A 7484-nucleotide genomic window follows, 5' to 3' on the forward strand; every position below is an offset into this window, starting at 1 on the left:
CTGTTCTAACAATCTCCCAGATGATATGCCAAAGCTATTGGTCTGATAAGAGGTTTGGGGTTTGTTTTGTTTTTTTGAAAGGAGATTATAATCATGCTTTTTATATCAATGTTAAGCTACTGATACTATTTAACAATTACTAAAATTTCTCAGCCTGTCAAATTCAGGCAGGAAATAACCAAAACTTAAAATTAACCTCACAGCCATCTATAACATGTAAAGTAGAGAGGCAGGGCAAAAGAGGAAAGCTTTCAATGAGATGATACCATGGCTGCACCAATGGGCTCAAACATAAGAATGATTGGCAGGATGGCGCAAGACCAGGCAGTGTCTCCGTCTCTATGAGTTGAAACCGACTCATTGGCACCTACCCCTAACATATGATGTCACCAGTGGTCATCACCCTGCACCCAAAGCACGCTTCATGCTGATGGAGTTGAACTTCAGTGGTATGACTTGAACACAGCCACACGGACGTACTTGTATGATTAAGTAAACAGACATGCACAGGCCTGAATTAAAACGATATCATAGCAGACCTATATACCTCCTCATTATTTACTATCGTTTCAAAGTTCTATATAGAAAAGCTATACGCTAAAAGGTGTTGTTGCTATAAGGTGCAGTCGGGTCAGTTCCGACTCATAGAGACCCGTGCACTACAGAGCAAACCACTGCCTGGGCCTGGGCCCTGCTGACCGCTCTTCTTATGTTTGAGCCCCTTGATGCGGCCACTGCTGAGTGCATCCATCTTGTTGAAAGTCTTCTTCTTGTTCGATATCCTGCTACTTCACCAAGCACGATGTCCTTCTCCAGGGACTGGCGTCTCTTCACAACATGTCCAAAGTATGCGAGCTGAAGTCTCGCTTTCTAAGGAGCATTTGGACTATACTGTTTCAAGACAGATTTCTTTGTTCTTTTGGCAGTCCCGACTACTCTCAATAGTCTTTGCCAGCCCACAATTCAAATGCATCCATTCTTCTTCGGTCTTCCTTATTCAAGGTCCGCCTTTCACACGCATCTGAGGCGATTGAAAATGCCGTGGCCTGGGCCAAGCACACTTTAGCCCTCCAAGTAACCTCCCTGCTTTTCCACACCCGGAAGAGGTCTTGTGCAGCAGACTTCGTCAAGGTAATGCGTGGTTTGGTCTCTGGACTGCTGCTTTCGTGAGCATCGTCTGATAGACAAGGTAGGAGAAATGTTATTGCAAGATTTGTACAAAATAAGAAATCATGTCATTGTAAAGGTGGGTGAGTGCTGGGTGGAGACTCAGAGTCCATCAGTAGGCAACTGAACACCCCCCTGCTGAGGGGTTGTGGGGAGGAGACGAGTTGATCAGGGTGCAGGGTAGCAACGATGAAACATATAACTTTCCTCTAGTTTTTTAATGCTTCCTCCCCCCCAATATCATGATCCCAATTCTGCCTTGCAAATCTGGCTAGACCAGAGGATGTACATTGGTACAGATAGCAACTTGAAACACAGAGAATCCAGGACAGATGACTCCTTCAGGACCAGTGGTGAGAGGGGCGAGGCCTGGAGGGTTAAGGGAATGTGGGGTAGAAGGGGAGAACCAATTACAAGAATCTAAGTATTGCCTCCTCCGGGGGGGATGAACAGCAGAGAAGAGGGCAGAGGGAGACATCGGACAGTGTAACTTATGACAAAACTATAATAATTTATGAATTATGAAGGGTTCATGAGGGAGGGGGTGTGGGGAGGGAGGGGGAAAATGAGCAACTGATATTAAGGGCTAAAGTAGAGGGCAAATGTTTTGAGAATGATGAGGGCAACAAATGCGCATATGTGCTTGACAAAATGGATGTATATATGGACTGTGATAAGAATTATACGAGCCCCCAATAAAATAATTTTTAAAAAATAAGTTAAACTAGTTTAACCGAATTAACAATGAATTAAAAGGTGGTACATTTTTAGGGCGCTCAGGGAAAACATAGTACTGGACTGATAATTATTAAAGTTTTCAAACAGTTGAAGTACATACTTAAAGATCAATAGTGAAAAATAAATGTTCGTCGAACCCCTGTAACCTCTCTGGGAGAGCCTAAGATTTGAAAACAACAGACCTGATCCATGCCTTTGCCTAAATCAGACCCTGAGACTGAGGGGCGGGGGTGGACAATAGTTACTGAGCATTCAGACTCTGTGATAGCCTTGACAGTTACTGTATTTTTATCCCATTCAGCTGGTTGCTCAGGAAACCACAATTTAAAAGCAGCCAACATTAAGTGATGAAAGGAGACTGGTTGAGAAAAGAAGGGAAGAGGATGTGTTCTCATGGGTACCGGGCTGAAGGGGTTGGTTGCCCTACTTCACATCAAAATGGGAAAGAGGCTGGGAGCCTCTCTCAGAAAGAAGTGAGAGGAGGACACAGCAAAGAAACAGGATGGAAAGGGAAAGGGGACCAAGGCCAAGTCAAAGGGAATGAATTCCAAGGCCAGGGAAAAGGGTCTTTCCTACAACCATCCCCTGAGGTTAGTGCTGGCATCACTTTGCGTTTCGTGTTTAAACTCTGACACGAGAATAGTGCTCACAAGACCCTGTCTTCCAAAGCCACTGTGGCACCTCCAATACCATGTACTTTGCGCAGATTAAAGCTTGCCGTTCACTCTCATGTTTTTCTCTCTTCTGCACCTGTGATTTTCTACTTAGCCCACCAAGGCTTGCCCATGTAAACAGGACATTCCTTCATATTCCTATGGCTTATTGACACCCCAGGAGCTCTCCCAGCCCCTAAGACCTCTTATTTCCTATGGTGACAGAAGACACAAGGATCATTTGAGCACTGACCCACATATGCAGGTACTTAAGGGTGGCTTGCCCTTCTAGAGGTAACTGAAATGCATGAGAAGAGCATGCCCCCCGCCCCTCACCAGGGTAACAAGCCAAGGTCTCCAGATGCACACGTGCCTTACCCGAATGGCGTCATCCATAACGCCATAGCAACAGGGACCTGGATGCTCACACCGTCCACAACCTCACCCGCATTTCCCATTACTTCTACTTGTTTTCCGGTTTCAGTCGTCTGCAGTGGCAGGAGGTCAACACTTTCATTGAGAGAGTCTGCAATGAATTACGTTCTATTGCCATTGAACTCCCACGTTAAATATACTCCCTGAAACAAACTCACTGTTTTCGAGTCAGTGTCCTTTCCTGGTAACCTGATAGGTGAGGGTAGACCGCTCATGCGAGTTCCGAAAGTGTAGATTTTATGGGGATAGAGAGCCCCATCTTTCTTCTGCGGGGTGGCTGGTGGTTTCAAACTGCTGACCTGGCCCGATGTATAACCACTATGCCACCAGGGCCTCACCCTAAAAGCTAAGAAATAACCATTTATATTTTTAGATTAAAAACCAATTGTACAATTTTAAAACTTGAGAGAAATGTTTAAAAATAAACCTAAAGATGCCGGACAGTGTGAGACATGACAAAATAATAATAATTAGTAAATTATCAAGGGTTCATGAGGGGCGGTGGGGAGGGGGGAGGATGAGGAGCTGATACCAAGGGCTCAAGTAGAAAGAAAATGTTTTGAGAATGATGAGGGCAACAAATGTGCTTGACACTATGGATGGATGGATGGATTGTGATAAGAGTTGTACGAGCCCCCAATAGAATGATTTAATAAAGAAACCTAAAGAAATATCTGACTGCCGAGGCCGTTTTCCCCTTCAGACCTGACATGGCTCTGCCATGCACACTTACTTGGTTTGAAGAGCGTGATAGGCAGAAATGGTAAATTCACCTTTTGAAATGTTGCTTAGTAGACAGAAGGAGAGGCCCTAGGCCTAGTGACGCAATAAGGTTAAATATAACCCAAAGGGAAGGGGGGCTCTTATGGAATGCTTTGAGAATGATTCCCTTGAGAGGTTGAGGGCAGAGATGACTCTTCAGGCGATAGGAGTTAGGTAAACTGTAACAGAGGACACACACACACACACACACACATATCACTTGAGCTATGTCTGGAGCTGTGACCATTCTGTCTATGGAGTAAGGCAGCTAAGGCTGAAAAGAAACTGGATTCTGCCTGCCTATGATAGACCAGAAAGGTGGTGTAGTGTAATGATCACTATTACACAGCCCATCTAACCATGGTCTTGTGACTTACACACACACACACACACACACACACACAAATCATTTGGTGGGATTCTGTAAATATAATGCTTTGGCCCATCAAGGGATTGGACGGTCTGCTAAAAATACAAATAAGGTGCCTGGAACATTTGCAGTGCATGTATGTTCCCAAACAAGGTGGTTGAAGAGTTTTGTTATCCTACCGTGCTTGTTGTTGGTGTTGCTGTTAGGTAAAATCGAGTTGGTTCTGAATCATACTGACTCAATGGACAACAGAACTAAACACTGCCTGGTCCTGGGTCATGCTAACAATTGTTTTCATGTTTGAGACCATGGTTGCAGTCACCATGTCAATCCATCTTGTCAAAAATCATCCTCTTTTTTGTTGCCCTTCCACTCCACCAACCATGATGTCTTTTTCCAGGGACTGGTCTCTCCTGATAACGTGTCCAAAGTTCAGAGACAAAGTCTTACTGTCCTTACTTCTAAAGAGCATTCTGGCGGTACTTCTTCCAAGACAGATTTGTTGGTTCCTTTGGCAGTCCGTGACACTTCCAATATTCTTCACCAACACTATAATTCAAGTGCATCTATTCTTCAGCCTTCCTTATTCAAAGTCCAACTTTCGCATGCATATGCGGTGACTGAAAATACTGTGGCTTGGGTTAGACTCACCTTAGTCCTTAGAGTAATACGCTTGCTTTTCAACATTCTAAAGTCGTGTGCAGCAGATTTACTCAATGCAATGCGTCTTCTGATCTCTTGGCTGCTGCTTCCATTGTGGATCCAAGCAAGATGAATTCCTTGACAACTTTAACCTCTTCTCCATGATGTCGTCATACTGGTCCAGTTGTGAAAATTTTGGTTTTCTTGACACTGAGTTGCCATCCATCCTGAAGGCTGCCATCCTTGACCTTCATCAGCAAGGGCTTCAAGTCCTCACTTTCAGCCACTGAGGTTGTGTTACCTGTGTAAGGTGTTACTGATCCTCCCTCTGATTCTAATGCCACATTCTTCTTCATATAATCCAGTTTCTCTGATGATTTGCTCAGCATACAGATGGAGTAAGTATGGTGAGAGGATGCAACCCCGATTCATACCTTTCCTGAATTTAAACCATGCAGTATGCCCCTGTTCTGTTTGCACAACTGCCTCTTGATTCATGGACCAGTTCTCCAGGAGCCCAATGAAGTGTTCTGGAACTCCCGTTCTTCTTAAGGCTATCCATAGTTTGTTATGATCCACACAGTTGAATGCCTTGGCATAGTCAATAAAACACAAGTAAACCTCTCTCTGCTATTTTCTGCCTTGAGCCAAGATCCATCCATCTGACATCAGTAATGACATACCTTGTAGCATGGGCTCTTCTGAATCCAGCCTGAACCTCTAGCAGTTCCCTGTCAATGTACTGCTACAACCATTGTTGGATGATCTTCAGCAAAACTTCACTTGCATGTGATAGCAATGGTATTGTTACATACTTTGAGCATTCTGTTGGATCATCTTTCTTTGGAATGGGTTATAATATGAATCTCTTCCAGGCAGTTGGCTAAGTTGCTGCCTTCTAAATTTCCTGGGAAGAGTAAGTGCCTCCAGTGCTTCATCAGCTAATTGAACTATTTCCATCAATCCCTGGAGCCTTGTTTTGGCTAATGCTTTCAGGACAACTTGGATTTCTTCCTTCAATACTTTTGATTCTTGCTTGTATGCTACCTCTTGAACTGGTTGAATGTTGCCAGTTCCTTTTGGTAAAGTGAATGTATTCTTTCCATCTTCATTTGATTGTCTTTTTCCCCATCTTCTTTTAGAGTTCTAAATCCTAATCTCATTAACATCATAGACATTAGAATTTACAACACTAGATAATTACGTCAGATCACAAAATGGAGAATAATTACATAATACTGTGATTCATGGTCTAGTCAACTTGACACATATTTTGGGAGGACACAATTCATCTATACCACTAGTTTCTCAATTATTTGCTCCACTGAGGAGCTCCTATATAGATTTGTTGCATTCATTTGTCTCATAGTCACCCCAGGAGACAAAGTAGAATCTCCCCATTGAATTTTCTTGACTGTAATCTTTATAGAAGCAAATCACCAGATCTTTCTCTTTCAGAGCAGCTGGGTGGATTCCAATGACCATACTCTCAGTTAGCAGTCAAATGTTTAATCCTTGTGCCACCAGGTCTCCTTACATAGACATTAAACCCCATTGTTTCAACTCAAAGACTTGAGATATGGAAATTTACTACACTTTAACACATCTACTGATTGAAAACTGTAGCACACCACTGTGAAGGTGTTTATTACAGTTGGCCTTTAGCAATGAATGTCTACAGCTTTAGTGTGCCTTCTCCAAAAATGCTTTGCAGCATCTAATGTACTGCTGGTACACAATTTTAAAGTCAATTATTCCCATAATAGGGTGGCTGAGTCGTTACACGTTGGGCTGTGATCCTCAAGGTCAGTAGTTCAAAACCACCAACTGCTCCTCGGGAGAAAGATGGGGCTTTCTATTCCTGTGTGTTAGGCCGAGTTGACTAGAGAAACAAATCCAATGAGACTCATATATGTGTTAAGGAAGAGTTTTATATCAAGAAGTAATTACATATGGAGAAAACATCCCAGCCCAGTTCAACGCAAGTCCACGTTCTTCTTCAGACTCACAGTCACATGCAATATTGCAGAATGCAGGAATATCACAGGCCAGTGGGTGCAAAGTTGTGTGGATCCAATGGTGGTGGAAGCATCAGGTCTCAAAATGGCCCATCAGCAGGAAGGTGAAGGCAGAGAGCGAGGAGAAGGTTCCCAGGGCTCTCCTTATGAGAAGGCAATGCCCACAAGGAGACACCATCAGGTTGTGACATGAAATTGTGTAACTACCGCATCCTGATACAAGTTCCAGTCTCAGAAACTCACAGGGGCCATTCTATACTGTCCTGTAGGGCCACTATGAGTCAGCATCCACTCAATGGCAGTGAGTTTGGTTTTTTGGAGGGATCTTAATAAGTTGTTTTGTGGATCACAGCCTCCAAAGTAGTTCAATTTTATCTTTGCAGTTTTCAACTTGATTATCTTTTCTATTCAAATATTTCAAATTGTTTTAATCCATACATAGCATATAATCAAATGCGGCAGTCTTCTAGGATAAGCTGCCAGACAATGTAATTCCTAGAAATGCCATTCTTATTCATGCAATTTTGCTCTCAATAATCAGGAGAGTTTCTTATTTCACATGTGGATATTGCCGCACTGCCTAGCCCCTACTTATCCAAAAGGTCTTTAATAGTTACATGTTTTCTGAAAACTGCTTCTACAATGGGTGATCAACAAGTGTTACCCAAACAACACAGACTTGGCCATCTTCTTTTTTTT

This window comes from Echinops telfairi, unplaced genomic scaffold (genome assembly GCF_000313985.2).
Source record: "Echinops telfairi isolate 266 unplaced genomic scaffold, ASM31398v2 ScPeMD7_19;HRSCAF=73, whole genome shotgun sequence".
In the NCBI taxonomy this organism is placed as follows: Eukaryota; Metazoa; Chordata; class Mammalia; order Afrosoricida; family Tenrecidae; genus Echinops; species Echinops telfairi.